General features: G+C 41.9%; 1 long non-coding RNA gene across 1 annotated transcript in view; it reads right to left on the bottom strand.

Annotated features, from left to right (window-relative positions):
- Window positions 1-25124, bottom strand: part of LOC311525307 — a 66340-nt gene extending 41216 nt beyond the window's left edge. The window contains exon 1 of the long non-coding RNA XR_014712746.1: window positions 24992-25124. This is a non-coding gene — a long non-coding RNA (uncharacterized lncRNA). The remainder of the gene's footprint in view (window positions 1-24991) is intronic.
- Window positions 25125-25711: the final 587 nt, after the last annotated feature.

The following is a 25711-nucleotide window of genomic DNA, read 5'->3' as shown; positions in this document are numbered from 1 at the left end:
CACAGCAAGGACCCAAATATCAATCTACATGAGTTTCTCTATGTGCCATTAAAATGAAATACTACTATATTAACTTTCTTTATCTGAATGAACTAGTTTTACAAATTACTTTTCCATAGGAATGTTCTGTTTTGATTTTTCTTCCCTTTCCCCAACTCCCACCAAACCGTGATAAGAACTAAGACCTGAACTTTTCCAAAATTCAGGGTGCTTGCATCTAGATATTGTGTTTTAAAGTTGCAGTGTAGAGCAACTTTAATCCAGATAGAAAAATGTCTAAAAACATTACTTTTTGCACAAAGGTGAACAGTTACTGGTTAGTAAAGATGAAATTCATCTCCAAAACTACGAAACTATGTGGAAGTGTTTATGAAAAACGCTTTGGATTTTTTTTTTTTCACCTCTCATTTTTCAGAAAAAGAAGGCACTTGTATAAATAGATGGCAAACATGACAATGTTAGATGCAATGATTCAGACAAAGGTGACAGGGTAGCTGGAAATACCTATTTCAGAAACATAATATACCCACGGTGATTGAGTTATAAAAGAGTCATTTTTAAGTGTTTTATTAAAATCACTGCAAATACCATGTATAACAATTTACTGTAGTTTGCAAATAAGACACAAAGCTGCTTGTTTTATAAATAAGGTTCATCTATAGTAAATAGCGTGGTGCAATGCATTGTCTCTAATCAAATTTGGGACAGATGAGTTCTTGTAGATTTAGTTTATTTCGTTAATTTACAACAGTTTAGTGCGTATAGTAGATGGTCAATTGATATTATTTGTGACAACACGAAATAAAATAAGCAAAGGAAAATAAGGTATGTGATGTATTACCAAGATAAATCACAGCACAGAATGTGGGGAGATGAAAGCCTTCAGCTGCAACACTTAACACACTTCATTTGATTCCCATTCGTCAGTTTCAGTGCCATTGGCTCAAAAAGAATGCAAAGGTGACGGGACACAAAAATATGATTTACAGTACTTGAAAAGAGTCATACTAGAATAAATCAAAATTCTAGTGTTTTTCAGGCAATGGTTTATTCAGAATATAGGGCTTTTATAATAATATATTGCTAGTATAAAAATATCATACCCCAAATGCAGCTATAAAGAAACACTGTCAGGCCATACCGCATAACTTTTTGTTGTTGTTTGGTAGAATGTTGCATTAATTTCATCCACATTTTCAGATGTGACTAGTGATTTTGGGTGCAAATATGCAAACTAGATACCATTAACTTGGGTTTGAATAGAGACTGGGAATGGCTGGGTCATTACACCTATTGAATCTATTTCCCTATATTAAGTATCCTCACACCTTCTTGTCAACTGTCTAAATGGGCCATCTTGATTATCACTACAAAAGTTTTTTTTCTCCTGCTGATAATAGCTCATCTTAATTAATTAGCCTCTTACAGTTTGTATGGCAATTTCCACCTTCTCTGTATGTGTGTATATATCTTCTTACTATATGTTCCATTCTATTTATCCGATGAAGTGGGCTGTAGCCCACGAAAGCTTATGCTCTAATGAATTTGTTAGTCTCTAAGGTGCCACAAGTACTCCTGTTCTTTTTGCATATCACTTAGGTTAGGTTTCAGAGTAACAGCCGTGTTAGTCTGTATTCGCAAAAAGAAAAGGAGTACTTGTGGCACTAACTTAGGTTAGTAATCCTTCAGCAATATTATAGGTGGCTGTCTCTTTATTATAACATCATAAAATAAAGTGTTGGGTTTTTGCTTTCAATAACCTGAGCAATTTCTATGAGGTTAAATAATGCAAGACTGGTTTGAATGTTTAGTTTTCCTTCGTTCTTAGAAGAGCCACACTGCAATGAATTTTGACCACTTACTGCTGTGTCTCCCAAGAGACCGTTCTGTACTTTTATTAACAAGCTGAAAAGTGACAGCATGGTGAATCTTTGATAGTAAAATAACCCCCCCCTATTTTATACATAAAACGTCTTCCCAAGAAGATGCTTGTTTTTCTAGTAGTTGTTCCACAGATGCTTCTTACATTATTGAAACTTAAATTGTAATACTTTTTGCAAGTAGGGATGAAATATTAACAAATGTAGCCTACTAGAACTGTATGAAGTTAAGATTATACATTTCAAGTGTTTAAATAGGTATTTGCCTGAGAGCAGCAATCTCTACGGAAAACAAGTTTAGAAAGAAAACACCGGTTGAATTTTCATTCCGTTACCACTGGAATGGGCATTCTTCTTCTTTCCTTTTTTTCTTGTAAATGACTGAATACATCCAAATTTTGGTTGTTTATTTACAGCAGCTTCTCCTACTTACTCTGTGTGATATAAAAGTGAATAGCATCTTAAGTAATACCATACTTTTTACTCTAAAGTAGAATCCACAAATTTAAGCAGTTTTAGGTAAGATAAACTATAAATTTTATAAAATAAAGCCAGTAAGCTTGGAATGACTTTCTGAGCTTTTTTGTATGAGAGGTACTCTGGATCATTTAAGATTCTGGGCTATAATGCAAGCTTCAAGAAATTTTCTTCCCCTATTCTTTAATAATCTGCAACAAACAATTTCTTCCTGATTCACACTCCAAGATGTTCAGGTTTACAGAGGTCTTTATAATCTAGTTAGCTTCCTAGAACCTCTTTCTGAAGCAGATATCGGAACTCCTTCTCTACTTCTTCCAGTCAGGTGATTTTTCATGCATCTTTATCTGCCCTAGATTGTATATTTGGGGCTGATCCTCCTACGAATATAGTGCTTCACCCCTTGCCTGGTTGTTACAACATTTTGGCAATGAGGATGGATCTTCTGCCTCTGAACCCTCCTGAACCCTTTCTGCAAAGCCCAGGTGAGCCTCCAATTGCTTTTACTGCCTAGATCCATATGTTTGAGACTTATCTGCTTGCAATCAGTGCTACAGAGATTTCTGAAGTAAGAAAGCATTCTCTGCTAATCCACTGCTTGGAGCAGAAGGGCAGTGTATATTTTACACTTTTCCCTTTGCAGATGATAAATATGAGACTGCACTCACTGCATTAAAGAACTTTTTTTGTACCAAAAGTGAATGTAGTAACTAATCACTACAGATTTTGCCAGTGTGAGCAGAAAACAGGGAAGACTATAATGCAGTATATTGCTTCCCTGAGGAGTCTGATTGTAACTTGTGATTTTGGGAATATGGCAGATGAGATGATTAGAGACTAGCTCATTGAGAAAACAACCATGTTTCGGGTAAGAGAACGCTTACTTCTAGAACCACAACTTGCGCTAGAAAAAGCAATAACCATTGCTACTCAGATTGAGTCAGCTACAGCGGAAGCCAAAATAATGAGCATGCATACAGGAGGCACAGTCCAGGCTGTGACTCCTTTGCAGAAAAGTTCACTATCACTGCAATGATTCCAAGAGGAAAACTAATGAAAAACCACCGAATCAGCATATTCAAAATACAGCAAAAGCATGCTTTCGCTGTGGATCGCCACAACATCTTGCAAGTTACACAGGATGTTTGGCAAAAGTAGCTCAGTGCAATCATTTCAAAAAGATTGGGCATTTTGCTAAATTATGTCACAGCAGCCAGTTCAATCAACAGGTGCATGCAGTTACAATACCAGATGTTACTGTGCTGAGCGTGGACAAAATCACTACTGCACATATTCCAGAACGAATAAAGTGCACTGTAAATGTTTCCGCCATATCCTCAGGCAAATCACACTCTATTCAGCTAATATTGGACACTGGCTCAGCAGTATCTACACTACCTGATTCCATCTATTTGCATTACTTTAAAGATGTGCCTCTTACTGAACCCAAACTTCACTTGGTGTGCTATTTGAAAAACCATATTCCAGTACATGGCTACCTGCCAGCAATAGTTACTTTTGGTGATTGCTGTGTAACTGCAGAGTTCTACATTGTCCACAAAGGCACTCCTATCCTTGGCAGAGATTTATTGGCTGCTTTAAATCTCAGGGTAGATAATGGATGACTTGATCTTCCTCAGCAAAGCACTCTTGCGGTACACACACCAGTTTCAGCTGGGACCCAACACCAGGTTGAGGAGAAACTCAGCTGTGCTTATGGGTTTCTGCATAAAGTTAAAATGAGGAATAATGTAATGCCTGTACGACAGAAGTTACGGCATTTACCATTTTCAGTCAGGGAAGCTGTTTCAGAGGAACTTAGAAAACTTGTTCAAAAGGACATTATTGAGGAGATTGACTCCTCGGAATGGGTTTCACCTATAGTAGTGATGCAGAAGAAGGGTGGAGGCATTTGCCTTTGTGTGGACTTAAGGGAGCGAAATAAAGCTGTTGTGATTGACAGCCATCCTCTTCCTCACATAGAAGAAGTATTTGCAGAACTCCGTGGAGCAAAGATGTTTTCTACTCTTGATTTTCAGAGCTCATACTACCAGGTTATGTTGCATGAAGATAGCAGAGACCTCACAGCATTTATTACACATGAGGGACTATTTCGTTTTAAACATGTTCCATACGGTCTCACATCTGCCCCAAGTGTCTTCCAAAAAAAGATGTCATTGATTCTGAAGAATCAACATGGAGTTCAGTGCTATCTGGATGATATTATCATGTTTGGAAATACTTCTGAGGAGCATGACAATAACCTGCAATCCGTACTAAACTGCCTCAGCAAAACAGGCCTCCAGCTCAGTAGGTCCAAATGCAAATTTAGACAAACTGAACTATCCTTTCTGGGGCATAAAATTTCACAGGCTGAACTAAAACCTGATCCAGATCATATCCTGGCAATTTCAAATGTTCCTCCTCCAACAGATTTGCAAACCTTACGTTCCTTCTTGGGTCTTACCTCCTGGTATGCAAAATTCATTTCCAGTTATGCTTCTGTCATTGAACCGTTATGAGAATTAGTACGGAGAAGTTCAACCTTGGTGTGGATAACGGATGCACAAGCTAGTTTCGAAACGGTGAAAGACTTGATTGTACATAGTCCAGTAATTGCACTATTCAGTCCTGCATTGCCCACAATTGTAACTACTGATGCTTCTGATTATGGACTTAGGGCTGTCCTCACACAACTTCATGAGGACACAGAGAGGACTGTTGCATTTACTTCAAGGACACTAAGTAATGCTGAGAGAAAATATTCTACAGTCAAAAAAGAAGCACTTACTTGTGTCTGGGCTACTGAAAAATGGAGAACTTACTTGTGGGGCTGTATGTTCAAGTTGCTCACAGACTACAACCCTTTGACAACACTGCTCACCAAGAAAGGACTGGGAAGAACAGAATATCATATTGCTAGATGGTCTGAAAGACTACTCTCTTTCAATTATGAACTGGAATATAAGCCTGGAAACCAAAATGTGGTAGCTGATTGCCTTTCTCACCTGCCTTTGCCTTCACCAGATGGTCCACTGGAGGATGAGGATGTAGTAGTTGCGCTTATTACAAGCACTCTTACTGCAGTTACAAGAGAACAATTTCAAGCTGCCTTTTCAGCGTGTCCAATTCAACAAAACTACAGGAAGTCCTGACAAAGAGATGGCCCAGTAACCCTAAAAACCTTCACCCAGTTTTGCTGCCTTATTTTAGAGTTCGGGATTAACTTTCTTTGCTTGATGGCTGTGTGCTACGAGGTACACACTGGCTACTTGTGCTACTTGTACAAAACTCATACACCTGGCACACGATACTCATCAAGGAATTGTCAGAACCAAACAACGACTACGGGATCTGTATTGGTGGCCAGGGATGGACTCTTAAACTGAAGCACTCATAAAATCCTGTGTCACTTGCCAAATGCATGATAAGACAGCAGTGACATGGTCTCAAGTTGCAGTGGGGGAGGTTTAGGTTGGATATTAGGAAAAACTTTTTCATTAGGAGGGTGGTGAAACACTGGAATGCGTTACCTAGGGAGGTGGTGGAATCTCCTTCCTTAGAAGTTTTTAAGGTCAGGCTTGACAAAGCCCTGGCTGGGATGATTTAGTTGGGGATTGGTCCTGCTTTGAGCAGGGGGTTGGACTAGATGACCTCCTGAGGTCCCTTCCAACCCTGATATTCTACGATTCTATGACATGTACCCCTCCATTACAGCCTGTTCCTCTTCCTGAATCTGCATGGGAAAAAGTGGTGATTGACATTGTAGGACCCTTTGATACTGCTCCAAGTGACTGCTGTTATGCCATCACTTTAATAGACTATTTCAGTAAATGGCCTGAGGTAGCATTTACATCGCAAATCTCTTCTGCTACAGTAATTAAGTTCCTCTCTTCAGTTTTTAGCAGGGAAGGTAACCCCAAAGAACTGGTTTCAGATAATAGTGGTCAATTTACTTCCCTGGAGTTTGAAGCTTTTCCAGCAGAGAGGAACATTTTATACAGAAGGTCATCCCTATATTACCCTCAAGCCAATGGGGAAATCGAACTGTTTAACTGAAGTTTGAAAGAGAGTTTGCAAATGGCTAAACTGGAAGGGCGATTGTGGATAACCCTTACTACTGATTTCTTACAAGCATACCAGGGTACACGACATGCCACAACGCAAAGATCACCCACAGAGTTACTGCATGGGAAACAGATGAATACTAAACTGAACATTGCTGGATTGTTACAGGCACGACCTGATGCCCCAACCGAGGATGATGTGAGAAAAACAGTTGAACAGAACCAAGCAAAGTATAAGGGTTTCACAGACAAGTGGCGGGGTGCTAAGGAACCAAAGTTTGAGTGTGGTTCCTTCATTAGAATACGAAAACCTGGAATTTTACAAAAAGGGGACCATAAATTCACAGCTCCTCCTAAAATCATAGAGAAGAAGGGACCTTACACCTATCAACTTTCTGATGGGCGAGTATGGAATGTTTCCTATCTTGCACCTGCCTATGCACCAAGAGGAGATTATGCCAACACCCAGTCTGCATTGGATGACTTCACTGAGGTATCAACACAACAAGACATTGCACTGGAACCGGAGCTTGAGAGACGGCCTGTCAGACCCAGACGACCACCTGTCTGGACTAGAGACTATGTTATGTAGTATCTACAGTGTTTTCAGTGTAATATTTCTGCCAACAGTATAGTGTCTCGTTTCATATTTGTTCCTGTGGTTAGAACAACAATGTTTATTTTAATTGAGAGAGTTTCTTAAGAGGAGGGAATGTGGTGTTTAGATGCCGCTTGTAATTATTAGAAGTGGGAGCACTGGCTGTTGGGAGACTGAAAGGACAGGAAACAGGAAGGGGGGCAGGGAGTTGAGGAGGCTGAGTGAGAGCTACCGAGGGCGCAGCAGCAGCTTGGTAAAGAAGCTTCCACTTTAAAAATAAAGTCCTGTTGAAGTTTGTTAGTACCTTGCCTGGTTGTTACAACACTGTGCTGGACTAGAAGCAGTGTTCAGACTATCCTCAGAAGATATTCTTAGAACCTAAGGCAAGGATTTGTAACTTGCCTGCTCTCTGAATGCTGAAAATGAGGGAGGGAGCAAGCAGCATGCTCCTGAAGACATCATGAGTGGAGGATGACAGGATGCAGGCCACCGGAATGCGTCATCTCCCCACATCACCTAACGAAGAAGATGAATGGACAATGGGTAAGGAGCGAAGAAGTACAATGGGTAAGGAGTGAAGAAACATTCCAATTTCATTACAAATCCAGAAAGCTTCAATGGGGAGATTTGGAGGTTTCAGGTTCTTTGGGTTCAAGCAAAAACAGTCCATGAATTTAGGCTCATGCAGCCCATGGAAACCTAAATCAGTGAGTTTCACAAAACACCAGTATTCAACATTTCTAAAGAAAGATGCTGGCAATTCCACTGGTAAAGTCGGAAATAACAGAGAAGGCACAGAAATAGCAAGGATGATCATTCCATTCCTTATGCAAAAGGAAACAAGGAATAAACCATCAAGTTAAGTTTCTTTGTACAATAGCAATGAAGATTTCAAACAGGATGACAAACCCCAAAGTAGAGCTCGGCTAATTCATGACTAATACCTTAGTCAACAATAGTCAGCTTTTTCTGTTCCTGAATTGCCCACTTGCAAATCAAGATTGTATCTATTTTATTCATTATTAATCTCTGCACACCTCTTGGCACATAGCTTACTCACAAGCAGCTCACTGCAAGCCTTCAATACTTGAAATTCAAGCCATAGGACTGGTCGCCTATGTCACATGGTATCATCCTGTTTCTTATCTGGATGAACAAAAGTCTTAATCAGGTTTCTGTTGCAAATGATTATTGAAAGCAAGTTACAGATTTGATGGTTTCTGTGGCTCTCTAATATTCACTTAAAATTTGGCATTTTTACAAAAATTCTTGCCTGTAAACTCATTCTCTGAAATATTTGCGCAAAGCTAACACAAACGGGGCAAAGGCAAACACAGCAAAGGAAAAGTAATTTAAAAATCTGAACGAATGTTGTCAGGTAATACATTGTACTAGTTGCCCAGCTGTGGAAAGAGAAAAATCAATGAAATAAGGGTGGGAAGGAGACACAATTTAAGGAGAAATTTACTCAATACTCAAGAATGGGTAAATGGAGGGAGAAGGAAAAGGGGTGACAACCTTTGATAAATGAACGACAGTAAGAAAATATTTGTTGAATCTAATCACCATTTGGGTTTAGATTGTAGGAGTTAAAAAACAAGCACCATAGTAAAATAGAGAGATCATGGGAAACTGTTACTGACCTCAAGGGATGGAGAAGAAAGCAGATCAGGAAGTGCTTACACAGATAAGGGAGGTATGTAAAATGGTTAGTCCATTGCTCAACAGTTTTCAATTACTCCATAGATTGGAACAATAGTTGGATTACAAAAAAAAAAAAAAAAAGCATGCATTTTCTTAGAGATGGTACAGAGCCAGTAGATTTCAAGGCCATTCTGGAGTTAGTCCTCACACTTAAACCAAATAAAATGAATGAAATGGGTAAACATCTAGAGTTTAGTGTTTAGTGTGAAATACACATGGGATGCAAAGGGAGAACTTTAAGCATATTAAGATTTTAAGTGGCAGATATATGGACCATCTTTGCTGCGAATAAATAACTGTCTTAAAATAATCCATAGAAGAAAAGTGCAAGTTTACTTAAAGAATCAGCTAAAATGGGCACAGAATAGATTAATTCTAACTAAATTACAAGGGTCCGCTTCTGCCTTCAGTTTCACCTGATGTGCAGTACCATGACATTTTGCTTAAATATAATGAGAAACACATACTGTTTTGTCATCCAAAACAACAAGATGTATTTTAGGGCTTTTGATAACATTTAAATTATGCTAGTGGTCATCTTATGAGTAGAAGTTAAGATGAGTAGAAATTATCAGTAAATATTGAAAGTTTGAAACTCATCTAAGGCCCCAATTCTTTAAAGATGTATGTGCTTAACTTTATGCACTGTTTGTTAGTTCCACTGAATTCAGAGAGACTACTCAGTGCATAATGCTAAGCACATGCATAAGAATTATATCCTAAAACAGCAAGTTACCAAGGTGAGAGAGAAGGACAAAGGTGAGCTGCACTTGAGTTAGGGCTCCTACCAAATTCAAAAGGTAGGCAGAAGCCCTTGTCTCAGCTTTGGATTTAAGCAACTAGCAAATTCATGGTAGTGCTATCTTAGCTGTGCACTCATGTTGATGCATTCCTCCTTAAGGGTGCCCATAATATGTTAGCAACCCACCCCCCAAAACCCAACAACCATGAATGCTCAGAACCGTTTTTTCAAAAGCTCCTAAATTGGGCAAATCTATTTCACAGGCCAATCATTTTTCCTGATATTCCATCTGGTGTTTGGCTGCACTTTACTGGATAAACCAAGTCATCTAGTGATACTGAGTAGTCTGGGGTAAGAACCTCAATTCTTTTAGTCTAAGGAAAACTGCACACACAACCTTGTGATCAGTGCACAATTTACTTAGAATAACTTCTGAATTCAAACTGTTTACCTCCATTACAACAATGTATTCTGAGACAAAGTCAAACTAAGAGAAAGAGGCAACCAAAAGAGGAGAAAGCAAGAACTATTATATTAACTCTCTCTCTGGCTGGTACTCTAGTTCTTCTTTCTGAATCCCAAGGTACTCTCCATCCTTGTTTTGGTAAAATGAAGTGATAAATGGTCCCCTTCAGGGTCACAAAAATGGCATTCACAGTTATTTGAATTTTAAAATTTTAGGCTTATAATTTATAAGAACTAGGGGATAAGGGCTCTGTCATACCCTGCCCCTAGTCCTGCAAAGCACATGCTTAAAATTAAGCATGTAAATATTCCCACTGAAGTAAAAGGGACTATTCATACCCTTACATTTAAGCACATGCCTAAGTGCTTTGCTGGATTGGGTACAAAGCGCTCAGCACCTTACAGAATCAATCCCAAGCCACTTCCCAGAAGTCTATGCTTGCATGTTTGGCATAGATGTAACTGCAAACACAATGGCAGATGTCACTGCACCAGAGCCATACAGGTAGGGATTATTTCCACCTTTTATGGTGCAATGCCTCTGGATATGCAGCCCAAAATTGCATTGGCCTTATTTGCTGCCATTGCACATTGAACATTTATATCTGGTTTTCTGATCATTGTAGCCCCAGGTCTTTTTCAGCACTGCATCTTTCTGGGTCTCTCAAAATACTCCCTCTGCTCCCCCCTCCAAATGTACTGCTTGCTTTTTTCCAAGTTGAAACTCAATTTATTTTCTGAGCAGCATTCTGCTCTCTCTAGGACCCTTTGCATTATTTCTTTGTCTTTACTGGTATTTGCGAACGCCTTTCACATTAGTATCCTCTACAAATTTCTTTAAGAAGCTATTTATTCCCTCATCCATCTCCATCAGTGAAGATTTTGAGTAAGACCAGATCTGCAACTTTTCAATGGCTGGTACTACAGAATTAAAGTAGAGCCACAGTGCAAATGTTGAGATCAGTAAGAACATACAGACAATTTAAAGTTGTTTTTAGTGGATGTCAGAAATGACTTTTAGAAAACAACCATAGTAAGTGTGTCTGGGCCTTTGAACCCCATGGAAGAATATTATTCTCATGTACCTGGCTTGCATTTGAAGAAAGAAAAGTCAGAATTCACTTCAGTTGTAGATGGATTATATTTATATCCTTTGTCCTTGGCTGAGAAAAAGTTCATTCCCTCACACTTTTAAATAAATTTGCTCTTAATTGTACCCTGGCAAAAGCCCCTTTTAGTGGCTGTTGTACAGCTGTACATTTTATGCATAAAAAGAGCATAACACTGGTCAAGATACACTTCTGACACACTATGCCGGAAATGAGGGACATACAAAATACTGTACACGCATAAAAAGATTAGACCCAAGTGACAACAGAAACCCCATTTACATAAGCAAAGAGATGTAATCAAAGGATAAAGCATATTTTAAAAGCCAAAAGGCTGAACTCGAAGATTAGGCAGATTCAACAGGAAAAGAAACTGAAATAATAGTAAAAACAGAAGTTAAAAAATAAAAATCTATTAAATGCCACATAGTATCCAGCCATAGTTAATCCACTTTTCCATACAATATATTAGGTACTGGGGTGGTGGTGGTGATGATACAGGGGTGGCAGTCCTTTTAAGAGTAAGAGATATAAACACATGATGAAATATTTGTGTTTCATCTGTCTTAAACTTGAAGCGATCAAAGGTTTACTTAAATAAGTCAAATTTCTGAAGAAGGAATGGGGATATTTTTTTTAAGTGTGTAATGTCAGAATTATAAAAATGGTCTTAAAAATCAAGGCCAGACAAATATCCAAATGTGCTAAAGAAAGTGAGGACAGAAACTAAGGAATTAGCAGGCATATTCACAAGTTCATTTAGTTCAGAAGAGACCTCTGGGGACTGAAGAGTGGCTAACACAACCAAGTTATTTTAAAAGTGCCTAGAGACAAAACAGGAAACCTTAGACCAGTTAGCTTGATATAATGTGTGGAGAAAGTCCTAGAATATCAAATGGGGAAACACAGCTTGATTCAGGATTGACGGTATGAGAGAGGAGGGGGATAAGAGCTCCGGGCTCGCTAACTTGAAGGAATTTTTGAGAAGATTTCTGCCAGAGTAGCCAACAATAGACAGCACATACATGAAACAGAATGTACAACATTTTTCAGTGAGGGCTAACCCTGTCACTAATGACACACTTATCACAGCCGCTGTGCAAAAGAACTGGGTAGTGTTTAGAGATGGTCAAAACTTTCCTAATATTTTTTTCCATTGAAAAGTGGCCTTTTTTTGCACATGAAAAGTTTCATGAAAAATTGCCCACATTGTCAAAATTTTTCATTTTCTGTGGAAAAATGGTGACATTTTCATCAACATTTGTCTTAGAAACATTGTTGAAAATGTTATGGGCATTTTTCATTTACCAAAATCCTTCCGTAAATACAACATTTTTGTAACATTTTTGATAAAATATTCTGCAAACAATAACAAACTGAGTATATTTGGAACCTCAAATAAAAATAAATGTAATATTATTAGGAAACTAATTTTCACTGTTTGCCCAGTTCTAGTGGCAATCTCTGATATGCCACATTGCATAGGTGATTCACCAGGCAGAAGGAGCAGTACTGAAAGTGTGCTTTGACCCACATATTAGGCAGCAGCCAGCAGAAGTGTGGAAAGACTGGTAACAGATGTGGACCTATCCACCACTAAGTCAACATTTCAAATAAGTTGTTGTTACCATATAGTTAAGCTTCGCAAAATTCAACTTTTAATACAAGTTTGATTGAAAAATATCAGCACTGATTGGTAAGCATTTGTTTTGGTTTTTATCAATTTTAAATGTTTGCAGTTCCATGAAATTATGGTGGGGTCAACATCACATGTCAAAATATACCAGGTAAATATCCTTAAATCAATAAATCAACTCTAAAGTTCTCAAGCAGCGTTTTTCTTATTTTGCCTATCTATACATTTCAGTTATTATCAATGGAAATATTTTGTCAGTTTGTATGTGTATGCTGAAAGCAACATTTACTGACATTTACCAATAAAAGTCTAATCCTTCCAAGCCTGCGTATTTTGCAGCCACTAATTTTAAATTCCACTCTTAGTTTCATGAATAAATGCTCTCTTAATGTTGGAAAAAGTTGCACCCATGTAATTAACTAAGCAGAACTTGGCTCTCAGTTATGTTGTATTACATGGGGCAAAAAAGTCCAAATATTGATCGGTGCAGATGCCAAAAGACTGTTTTATGTTAACACTGAAATAGGATCTTGCTGTGAAGGGTGCAGGAGGACTATTGACAGGTGGTGAGTGCATGAGAGCATTTTGGTAGCTGAGATGGGGTGTCAGATTGGGGTGCTTGCCATTTCAAGTACGGAAGGCATTTGGATATCTGGTCAGCTGGGTACACAGAAGTTTATTGCAGTCCAACGTGCAAGCTAATAATATAGAGCTACTGTCTTTGACTTTAGGAGGCTGGAACCAACTGCCTAGACAAGCCATTTTCAAGTCCAACCACCACATAAGATCACATGCCAGAAGTATGTCTGCATTACTGGCATGTAGACAGGCAGAGTGCAAGTGTTCTTTGTTTGTTTAATTGTGGTATCTATTACCTTACCAGCTAGGGCAGCTATATTTTTAAAATTAATCTCACATACAGTGAAAACTATCCTCAGATCTGATCATTCTACCAAAATTAACCTGACTAGGCAATGCTGAGTGGGAAACAAATTAGTAATGGCCAAACAAAATATACCACCGATGAGGGTCACCTACTGGTGATCTAAAATGGAGTAAGTTCCAAAAGTGAGAGTTCCCCACTGCCGAATTCCTGCCACCTTCCTGTAAAGATCAGTTGGGAAAACACGCCGCCGTCATGTCTGAACAAGGACTAAAAGGCTACCTAACAGGTAAATGTGTCGCAAGCCATCCAGGTCATCAAAGTTTGCAACTAACAATAAAAATTAAAAAAAAAAAACCAACTGTTTAAGGGCTTGTTACACTTGAAACACTTCAATGGCACAGCTGCAACTGTGCTGCTGTAGCACGTCAACTTAGACACTCACTCTAGCAACGGGAGAGGTTCGCCCATTGGGGTAGTTAACCCACATCCCCAAGAGGCAGTAGCGAGGTCACCGGAAGAATTTTTCCATTGACCTAGCACTGTCTACACCGGCGGGTTAGGTCGGCTTAACCATACCACTCGGGGGTATGGATTTTTCATACCCATGAGCGATGTAACTGGGTTGACTTAACTTTTGAATGCAGACCTGGCCTCAGTGTCCAGTAAGTGGGGCACAGCCAGGTGAATTTGTTACCACAGATGGCAAACATGATTTTTACCACACTACAAGCCAATAGAACTTAAGTGGTGGCTGCATATTCCCCACTGGCAACCAGCTGGCCATCCCCTGGGCTCAAAACCACCCCAGCAGCACAATAAATGATGGCTTAATGTTCGTGTCACTAGCATACAGAATGGAGCAGAAGAAAGGAAGGATTTCAACACCTTCTAAATGTGCCTTTCATACAGTAGCTGATATTTGAATGGAAACCAGAGACTTTTCAGTCTGGTGAAGGCATGAAGAAAGGCACGAAGTGCAAGTGTCATCACCTTCTCCCCACACATCAACAGTGATTCTGCATGCACAATAGTGAGTGCCACGTAATGCTCTGAAACACTTTTTTTTGGCAGCCAGCTATTTTCAGATTCATCGTTCACATTTGCTTTAAGCTCTTAGAAGTGTCGACATGTTCTCCTCAACACTCCATATAATAACTGATCTCTAAGAAAGTGACAGTTTTCCCACAGAGCTTTTATTATTATAAGATAAAACAAACCAGTTTTGTCTGCTAATTGTATCATCCTAAAGCCATTTAATTAATGATTTTTATGCTGGACCATTCTACTTCTCCTTTCTTAGTTCTGTGTATTTGTCTGCAGAAAATCAGACCTTTTGAATACACTTTTTTGACTGTACAGCCATACCACCCTGTAAGCAACATTAATCATATGTCTAATATGAAACATGGAACATCTCTTGGCCCACCTCCCCCACTGTTATGGTTTCATTTGATGAAAAAAATTAAGATAACTGAAGTCACATGTAATTGGTCATGGTGACTAATACCAGACATTTTTATCTGGAACATTAGTTACACATGATTACGTTTGATTACCTGTTATTTTGGTCTGGTATATTTGATTGTGCAACGTTGAGCTCTTCCTGGTAAGTGTATAAACTTCTTCCTCACTTTGCTTTACTTTAATTTGTCCACAAATGCACCATTTAGGATATAAGCCACAACAGAGTGTTTGTTCCTGACAGGGTGGTTTCAGAGTGGCAAAGGCTGGCAAATGCCAAAATCCTCACGGCCTCCATAACCAGTGAAGAGTTTTAAGGAATTTGTATTGAGGTGCCTACTATTGCTCGTCCCCCAGCTCCATCCTTCCCTCTCAGTGCAAACGCTGATTGGATCTTCAGTCCATATCAGACCAGGCAGCCATCTGCAGTTGAGAAACTTCAGACTGAATAACTGGAATCAGCCACCCATTCTTTCCAGATATAGTGAGAGGCACCAGTCCTCAAAGAGCTAGCTAAGTGAAAACAACACAGGAGTTTCTAGGCTAATTTGCTTTTGCAGCTTGATGTGCCAAAGCAAGAAAGAAGTAAATCAAACAGTTTTCAAACAGCGAAGCAACACTCTGCTTTTTCAGACTGCCAGATCTCACAAATGCCTTGTCCGATTCACTCCCCTCACCACCCAGGCTTTAAAAATAAACAAACACAATTCTCCTCTGGCAGAGGAGAATGCATGAGCAATTTCAGATGGCTTGGCTGAGTGGTGATGATGTTAGAGCCTGGAATCAAAATCAGGTTTATAACAGAAAGCTACTCACAAGCTTCAATATGGAGTCAACTGTCTCATATTATACATTGTGAGGAATCAGCAGAGCAGCCACTGGTCAGCAGAGGGCAGTAGGATGAGTTAAATGCTCTTCTCTCTCTGGCACTGGAGGGGCTCATGTGTCAGTAGGAAGGGGAGTATTTGGGGAGTTGCAGCAGCTACTGGAAGGAGCCATCCAGTAGTCACTATGTTGGCACAGAACAGTGTGGAGTAGCCCCCATCAAGACATACCTCAGTACTGACCCCCAGCTAGAGGACCTGCAGGAGATCTTATTACCTCTAGTGGAGGACTGGACTGAGGGGTGGCACTCAAGTCTCTCTTTAGACTGCCCCCTAAGGGCCAAGCTGGGGATTACTCTATTATTAACTGGAACTGTTAAAGCTAGTGAGACTAAGGATTTGCTATATGGAGACTTAGGGCACAGAAAACTGGTGTGTAAATCTACAGCACACTACCCTACTATGCACTAAACTGTCATGCGGACAAAACCTAAGGAGTAGGCAATCTCTTCTTCCAGGCCTAGTAAATCATCTTTTCATTTAAGACATATTCCAGAGTGCTTATTGGGGGCAGGAGAAGCCAGAACTTACAGGGCCCAGCAGCTGAATGCTTGCTCTTGGTTTGTGATACATGTGGGTACTCCCAAGATCTCTCTGAGAAACAAGGCTATTGTATCCCAGTACTCCACTGACCCTACCGGGGAGAATAATTACATACACACTCCCACAGAGATTCATTTATTTGTTGCACATATTGCAATGTGAAACTTGTTTAAAAAAATTCCTTTCACTTGATGATGCCAATTTGTTTTGTTTCCCAAATGTTGCTTATACCACTGTCATCTCCACTGCCAGAGGCATTTATGTATAACCCGTCTGCTGCTGCATTCATTTGGAAATGGAAACCTGTCTTTGGTTTTGCAGGAGGGCCCTTTTTGGGATTTGTTTCAGAAGGTTGTTTGTTTTTCCTGTTTGTAATTGAATGAGGCTTTGTCATTTGTCAGTGTCTGCCTTTTCCACAATATTTTGCTGATTTCTAGTATGTGTCTTGTTCACAGTGGTGGTGCAGAATGACAAACAAAGTCTCTCTGCTTTATACTAAGGTTATTTTCTCAAGGAGGGCTGTGATTTTGTATAAATCATAATTGTTCCTGTAATTGTGCAGCCTCCTGAGGGGCCCCTTTGATGTGCCCGAGGATTCTAGTCTGGGTGGGATGCGGAGAAGTAGATGTGGAGGAGAGACACCCTCCAGGGGAGAAGCATGCTGGGCTTGTACAGTTATGAAAAGAGAAGCGGGGGTTATTGTGCCTGTTAATGCTCAGCCTTGCTAGCTGAGTAAAAAGAAAGGTGTGCCCTGTCAGAGGGGCCACGCTGTAACGGTGGCACTTATTATGTGATTTTCAGAAGTGCTCTGCACCCACAGCGAATAAAACCATCAACTGTGACCACTCAGCAGAGCTGTGCAAACCTCATTGGGTTTAGTCTGCTGAGGGGTTGTGAAAAACATTTTTCATTTGGTCAGGGTGTTTTTGCCCCTGCCTCTAGGGGCACAACCTGCTTGTTCCTAAAGAGGAGGTCCTGTGCTCTTCCCCTGCTGCCCTCCCCATACCCAGCCCTGAGCTCTCTCATGCTGACTCTGCACCCAGACCCTGCCCTCTCTCCCTGGGACCCAGCTCCACACACAGACCCTTCCTGCTACCTCACACCCAGCCCTGAGCTCTTATCCAGAAAGGCAGCTTCCCCACCAAGGGCCAGGCAGTTCTGGGAGCCCCAGACCCATCCTCCTTCTGCATCTCCAGTTCCCCAGGTATCTCCATAAGCTGGGATCCAATCCTCACACCGGACTGGGGCTCCTCCCTGGGGAGTGCCTGGTTCCCTTGGGCACTGGAAGGACTGCAAAAGGTAGTGTTACAACCCAGTGCACTGAGTTGCAGCACCATTCAAATTTGTCCCCGTGAGGGGCCAAGCATTGAGAGAGGGCCTGCCCCCCCCCCTGTCCTTTGTTGCACCCTTGCCTGCCTCCCCTGTCCTTTGTTTGAATTTCAGGTTTGAACAACCCCCAAAATGCTCTGTGAAATTTGGCTGAAACTTTGGAGTTTCGCCTGATTTCAGCTGGAAGCCATTCAAAGCAGTTTCACATGACTTCCACCAAGGCTGCAGCTCAACTTACAGTGCCCAGGAGAGTACGTACAAGTAAGACCCCTTTATACTTTTAACTCCCTCAGCCTACTCTTACATTTGTCTTTCCCACTCCATTTTGTTATACCTTTAATTTTTCCTCTTGCCTTGCTAGGAGACCCAAACACCACCTACTGGTCCTCCTGACTAGGGCAATAGGAGGAAGAATAATGTACATAATGCACTCTGCCTCTGTCCTATGGCATAGTACAGTCACACATGGTGACACTGGGAGTCCTAGACCCCCTCCCAAACTCAAGGCTGAAAATCCAACTTCTGTCTAGAGCTATTTGAAAAATACGAAAACAGATTTACCAAAAAAGTTGACACTCTGTAGCATTTGAAACAGACCTATTTTTAGAGCTGAGCTGAATTTTTTTCCCCCATGGAAATTTTTAACAAATACCAAAAAATCAACTCATTACTGTCAACATTTTCAGCAGCATTTTTTGAGTTTTCAGCTGAACAGTTTTGGTTTTAGAATGAAATATTTCCACAAAAATCTGAAATGTTTCATGGAAAGTAAGCTCCCTTCTGAAACTCCAGCAAACTCTCTTACCGTCCTTCCACTGAACACTTTGCAAAGGAAAGGGCAGGGGAAGTCGGCGTTAGCCATCGCAATTCTATTGATAAATAATGACCTTACTCAAACATGGAGGTGTGCACAGACATCTTAATCCATAGTCCATCAATTTTAGAGTCCTTAAGTAAGAAGAAAATTATTGTGGATTGTGCTGTGAAGCCACACGTCACACCAAATATTCTCGGTACAGGATAGAACACTTTCCATTACAGATCATAATAGGACAGAATTATTTTGCAAATTCTTGCTCTCTAAATACCACAGTGTCCAGAGCTACAAGACCAGGCAACTATCTCATTCCAGAAAGCAGGATTGTATCATCCCCATCTTCCATCACCTTCACTGGCAGCTTCTTGCCAGTCTCTAAATTTAATTCAAGATTACCCTCCTGGTTTACAAAATGACCACAGAGTCTCTTCACCATTTGGTGTCCTGACTAAATCCCACTACCAGTAACTCTATTTTGTTTATCTAAATTCTTCCATACATTTTCAGTTAGCAAGGCTGGCCTGGAAGGAGGAAACAGACCAGCCAGTATTTTTCCAGCAGCCTATAAATTACATAGTGTGTAGGGGAGGCGGTTGGGAGACTTTAAAAACCTTTCAGGTGGGTCCAGGAATTCTCCCATGGCAGAGTTTTATGAAAGTACACAGCTATTGGTGCAGTCTGGAGTACTCCAAGGCAAAAAGTGCATGTGCTCTCTATGAACAAAAGGTATCCCTGTATCCAGAGAATGGGGATGAATTCCAATAGAAGCCAGGAAATCCCCCACAATATCATAACAGTTTATACCGTACACACAGTAACATACAACACTTATTTACGTGTATTTGATTGTAACATTCAGTTTTCTATTAAGTGTAACTTTCTCAGAAGCAGGAAAAAATCCACAGGAGACTCTTTCCCTTTTCTCATCCTTCACTCCTAATTTTTCCTTCCCTTGTTTGTCTAGTCTTTTCAATAACTTTACTTCTTCCTGTTTCTTCTACCCACCCTCCATTCTTTCCTAGTGTTGTGCTTTCTTTCTCCAGCTCTACATTCTCTCTCAATATCCCCTTGTTTATTTTCCTGTCATCTTTACGGCCCCAACAATTCAGAGATTTTAAGGCCAGAGGGTCTTCTCTTCTACCTCGTTCTGATCTACCTCTCAGGGCTCCCCATGACCAATTCTCTCCAATCACAAGCTCCACATCTGGAGTCAACCACAACCTGGTATAGGATCCCTGGGTTGGGGCCTGGAGTAGTGGACAGGCCCGGGCTCCCCCCACCACACACACTTTGTCCCCACTGACCACTGAGGGAAGTGGCCAGTACATGGACTGCCGTCTGCCACTGAGACAAGTGGCTAGAATCTGGACTGCAGATTGCCACTGAGGTAAGTGGTTGGACTGAGGATTGTCAGTCGCTCAGAAGGCACAGCCGGAGTGGGCCACAGCCGGACGGCTGTGTCCAGAAGAGGACGACACGGTCCAGGAAGCTACGCAGGTCCTGGATGCGGAGACACGAGTGACGACGGGTGAGATGCCACATGAGGAGGGTGCACTGTCAATCCTGAGCTAATTCCCAGGACAGCCAGCAGCTGGCAGCACAGTGGTGACTAACCCCATCACACCTGGATACACACACACCAATAATCTTTCTCCCCTTTCTTCACAGTCTATCAAATCTTCTGCTCCCCACCTGCATCCCTTCTGCCTCTTTGCCAGCTGTCACAATTCTTTCACAAGTCTCATGATATTTGGTATTTTTCTTGAAGTTGCAGCTCCTGGAGTCATGGGATTACATCAGAATCTCAGCTTTTTAAAAATAAATTAAGTAAGTAAATTTCCAGGCCTCTTGGTGTAGAGAAAAGCTTGAAAATGTGAAGGCAAATGAAAAGAAAACAGAATTGACCATTTTTAAACTTTATAAATTAGTCCCCCTCCAAATCATGAATTGTGAAAGTTTGGGGTTGATGACATTGCTCATCTCACAAACACAAAATTCTACTGTCATCACCCCCTCCCAAATACCTTATCGGGTGTTGTATCACTGCCATACATAGCAGCAGCTGCCGGCTGACAGCCTCCCTCCTGCCAGCAGGCCAGAGGAAGTCCTCATAGTGCCCGCATTCCCTACCAAGAGTACTGTCTCCAGGAAAGGATGAATGCTGCTGCCTTTTTGGCTGCACAGAGGGCTCTCTCGCCAAGCTTCTCCTCTGCACCCCTAGCTCCACACTGAGATATACAGCAAGGGTAGGAAGGAAGGGAATCTGAGTTGGGGAAGAGTCTGCCTGGCTGCCAGCAGCTATGGGGAGAGCAGCCTGCCAGTGCTGGGAAGACGGGACAGACAGCAGGTTTGCTCCAGGGGGTGCACTGAGAGTTAAAGGCTTAGGGCTTGTCTTCACTACTGAAGGCTACTTCACTACTTCACTTCACTGGTGAAGATGCGCTATGTTGACGGGAGCTCACTCTCCCGTTGATGTAATTGCTTCACCTCAACAAAAGGCATAACCTATGTCAGAGGGAGAGCATCTCCCACCACCTAGCACAGTGTAGGTACTACTTTAAGTCGATGTAACTTACATCACTCGGGGGGATGTTTTTTCACACCCCGGAGAGATGTAATTTACATTAATTTTAGCAGTAGTACAGACAAGCCCTTAGAGGTGCCAGCCCTGCAGGCAGTCAGGAGGAGCATTGATATGTTATCCACAGGCTTCACCTGCTCTAATCATACAGCAGGCTCAGCCCATAGACAGTGGATCACTGCTCCAACTCTACATCAGCCTAGGCAGTAGGACAGCCTGCCAAGCAAATGACTGCTAGTTCAGCAGCACAATTGGGAGGTATTCTTTCTTTGTAGGAGCAACATGTACTGTGAAGTTTGTTATATATCCTTCACATAGTGTATTCTGCCTCTACATTAACGCTGAATCATTTATTTTGCAAATAACATACATAATGTTCTGTTGCATCCCAAAAGATACTCAAGTGCTTTAGAAATAGATATATCTTAAAGCGCTGTGTAGCGCAGCTATGCCAAATGAGACAGCTGTTATGTCCTCTTCCATAGGTGGCTGAACCGATCCCTGTATGTACACAAATACATAGCAAAGGCATGCAACGGTTTAGGACAGGAAGCGAAAAAGGATGTGTGTGTGTGTGTGTGTGTGTTATTGCTGTTATACAGTGTAATACAACCAGTTCGCGTGAACCGGTTGTTAAATTTTGAAGCAGTTTTAGAACCGGTTGTTAACCCGCTTCCCTGCAGGGGGCGCTGAGGCTTTGATGGGCTCCGGCCAGGCAGTGATGTAATTCCTCCTCCGGCCACTGGGGGCGCTGCGCTGCGGGAGCCGTGTGGGCTGCTGCCTGGCCCTGGGCACAAGCCCTGTTGCTGATCCCCTGGCCCTGGGGCTCCCGCTGCTGCCTGGTGGGTCCCCGGCTGCTCTGCTAGGCCTGGGCTGCGTCCTGCTGCTCTCCCCGTGAGTACCAACCACCCTGCCCGCAGCCAGCCCCTGCCTCCAGCCACCCCCTGCCGCACCCCGTGCCCGCAGCCAGCCCCTGTCTCCAGCCATCCCCTGCTCTGCCTCCAGCCACCCCCGTACCCGCAGCCAGCCCCTGCCGCACCCTTGCCCGCAGCCAGCCCCTGTCTCCAGCCACCCCCGCACCCTCTGCCCTGCCCGCACCAGCGCCTGCCGCACCCCCTGCACTTCCCTCAGTCAGCCCCTGTCTCCAGCCACCCCTGCAGTCCCTGCCGTGCCTGCAACCAGCTCCTACCTCCAGTCAGCCCCTGCCCTGTCTCCAGCCAGCCCCACACCTCCTTGCCTCCAGCCAACCCCGCACCCTCCTGTCTCCAGCCAGCTCCACACCCCCTGCCCTGCCCTCAGCCAGTCCTGCACCCCCTGCCTCCAGCTAGCCCGGCCCCACGTCCCTGTCTGAAGCTGGCCCCACGTCCACTGGTGCCCTGCAGTTCCCAGGGCAGTAACCCTGCACACCTGCTTCAATGAGGGGGGCATGGAGCAGCTGGGCCCCACACATGTGCACACCCTAGGGTGACCAGACAGCAAGTGTGAAAAATCAGGACAGGGGGTGGGGTGGGGTGGGGGGGTAATAGGAGCCTATATAAGAAAAAGACCCCAATATCAGGACTGTCCCTATAAAATCAGGACATCTGGTCACCCTAGCACACCCCCAGGGAGTGGCGAGGACCCACACATGTGAAATGGAGCTCATTTCTAGTTCAGGCCCATCTTTTTAAAAAAGAACTTTAGGCAGGGTTAACATACATCCGTATTTTCCCGGACAGGTCAGGCTTTTGGTTCGTAAATCGCCGTCCGGGAGGAATTTTTAAATTTTAAAAATTCCTCCTGGGAAAATACAGGCGTATGGTAACCCTGTTGGTACAAAAAATACATACTGGGGCACATCTCTTAAATCAGAACTTTTTATAGGGAACTGGTTGTTAAGATTTTGGCAGCTCATCACTGAATACAACAGTTGTACTTGCTCCACTGAGTACATTTTCAACAATTAATAAATTACGTCTATTGTAAATGGCAGTAAAATTCACCAGGGATATCACTAGCCCTTAGTTTGCCTTCTTCCCCCGCTGATGATAACACATTCAAGTTCTATAACTATTTTCATACTGAGTCTATAAGCATTTCCCAAACAAAAAGCAATTAACATTTTACAGCCTACAGTTATGTCTATGTCGAAATGGGAAAAGTAGGTTTTTGTTTTTGACTGAAAATTACTGTGAAAAAAAGGCAAAAACTCAAGAAGATAATTCCAAGCAAGGAACATAAGACAATAATAACAGTAATAATCTTCTTTCATTTATAACACCTTTCACCTTGAAGGATCCTAAAGCTCTTTCCAAAATATATATTCAGGAGTCACTTCACCAATCACTGAATAGGAGCTGTCTCTAGGATTGAATACAACTATCTACTAGGGAAGAAAGGGGTTGTCAGTTTCTTCCATAACCATCTTCATGCTTTCTCCTGTCTTCTCTCATATGTGGAATACCCTTTGTGAGCTCCATTGCCAGGCCACTATTCTCACCTCATTTAAATTCTCTCTTTAAGAGCCACCTCTTCCACAATGCCACCATCGTGTTGCAGACTGGTTTCCAGTGGGCAACCACATAATCTTAGCACTTTCCTAATTCTGGCATGTCTGAAATGTGGCCCAATCCTCCAAGAGGGGCAGCACAAACAGATTTGTGCACCTGTGTGAAGCCCCACCGGGGGTTGCCTGCATGGAACAGATTTCAGGACCGGGGCCCTAATATGTAAGCTATACAAGACCAGGGGGAATGTATCTGTGCTGTGAGGCACCTAGTACATTCCAGTACTACTTTGGAACTCCAGTCAAGAATAAGGGCCCCATTGTGCTAGGTACTACAGCCAACAAAGAATACAGCCCCTCATAGGAAAATATATTACGTAATATTTGGAACAGGATTTTTTTAAATATATTTCTTCTTCTCTTCAGAAAGCCTTTGCAATAGCACAAACCATCCAGGGCACTTACCTGGATTTTTCTAAAGCTCCCAAACCCTTCCAGATAGTCACCATTATATTTTGTTTACCCCACAATTAGAAACTCATCTTTTGCTCTATTTCAGCTGTGCAGCCTACTCTCTGCAGTGCTAGGTTAGGTATGCTAACCCTGCAGCCACACAATCCCATACCAGTAGTCAAGTAGATCTCAACACTGCCCCTAACTACAAAACAATGAAAAAGAAAGGGTTTGAAGAAAGTGTGACATACATTATGTCTCATCTTCTGCCCTGTTAGCTCCGCCACAAAAAAGGGTTGAGTGAAGGCTTCAGGGGCATCCCAAGAAATGGAAGAATCCATTAGCGCACCCTTTCCAAAACACAACAGCCCCTTGAAAGCTGAAATTAGCAACCTAAAATCATTCTTGCAAGCTAATTGTAACCTCACTGGGAAATACTACTGTGATGAATGCAAGACAGACAAACTGGTAGATCACGGTCACACACTGTTGGAAAGACAGGCTTGTATCAATATGACAATTTCATTACATTTCATAGGGCCCCCCATGATGCAGAGTCTAAAATCAATAGAATCATTAACCAAAATAGCCACAATATAGGAAAGAGAATGAAGTGATCAACAGCTGCCCATAAAATTTTGTCAGGAGGATATTCAGATGGGAAATTGTCACATTACGGAATAGAAATTCAGGGAAAGGGACAAAATCTCTGTGCTCAGCAGAACTTCTTTAATAATATTCTTGCCCACAGCTCCATAAATAATCTATTCTCTGGTTTTAAATTTAGGGATTAGGAAACAGAGAGGAATGAGAGTCCTTTCGAAATTCTTCAAGTAGGTATTCAGCTGTAAACCTGTTTTGGGGTTTTGCTTACCTTAGAACAGAACCCACAATGCTCCCGATGGAATGGGAGCATTGTAAAGTAGCTTCGTAAAGTAGCAGGTTGACTGGCAATGAAACTGTCCCAATTTCCTTTTCTTTCCAGCAGAGGGTTTTCACTGCTTTCCTCATGATTGCACATAAATTACTGCTTCCTTCAAAATCAAGCTATCTAAAAAAAAAACCACACTACCAGTTTATGCATTTCCTTTTCTTTCACCCGCTGTGCTTTTTTCTGGGCCAAGTTTCATCTCCAAATGTGCTCTCTATGCTACTGCTTTTCCCAGAGATTTCTCAAGCTACATTCTCTAGGTTGCCCAGAACCAGTTTTTCCTCTTCTGACCCTGGATTCCTGTCTATACCATCCCCCTAACACCCTGTGCTACAGGCTCCAGCCTTAGTTTACTACAGTTTGTAGGCTCCATGATCATCAGCCCAGCAAAAATATGAATCCCCGCTTGTTATAACAGCTCAGGAAAACCTTTATCCTTTTATTAGGGTGGAACAGATAAAAAGAACAGGAGTATGAATACAACTCCCTTTGATTCCTGTGGAAGGTATGCACACACATAGCAGAATCTACGAGCCCAAGGTCCTTGATGAATTAAGACTAGCTGAAAACCAGCTGCAGTGTGTCCCATTCCATAGCAAAGCCTGATTTGATTTAATCTTGCTGTAGCTGTAGAACTCTGCTGTCAGCATACCCACTATGTAT

This window comes from Lepidochelys olivacea (genome assembly GCF_965140295.1).
Source record: "Lepidochelys olivacea isolate rLepOli2 genome assembly, chromosome: 8".
Lineage (NCBI taxonomy): Eukaryota > Metazoa > Chordata > Testudines > Cheloniidae > Lepidochelys > Lepidochelys olivacea.
The sequence above is the reverse complement of the archived record's forward strand: the minus strand, read 5'-3'. Positions and strand labels throughout refer to the sequence as shown.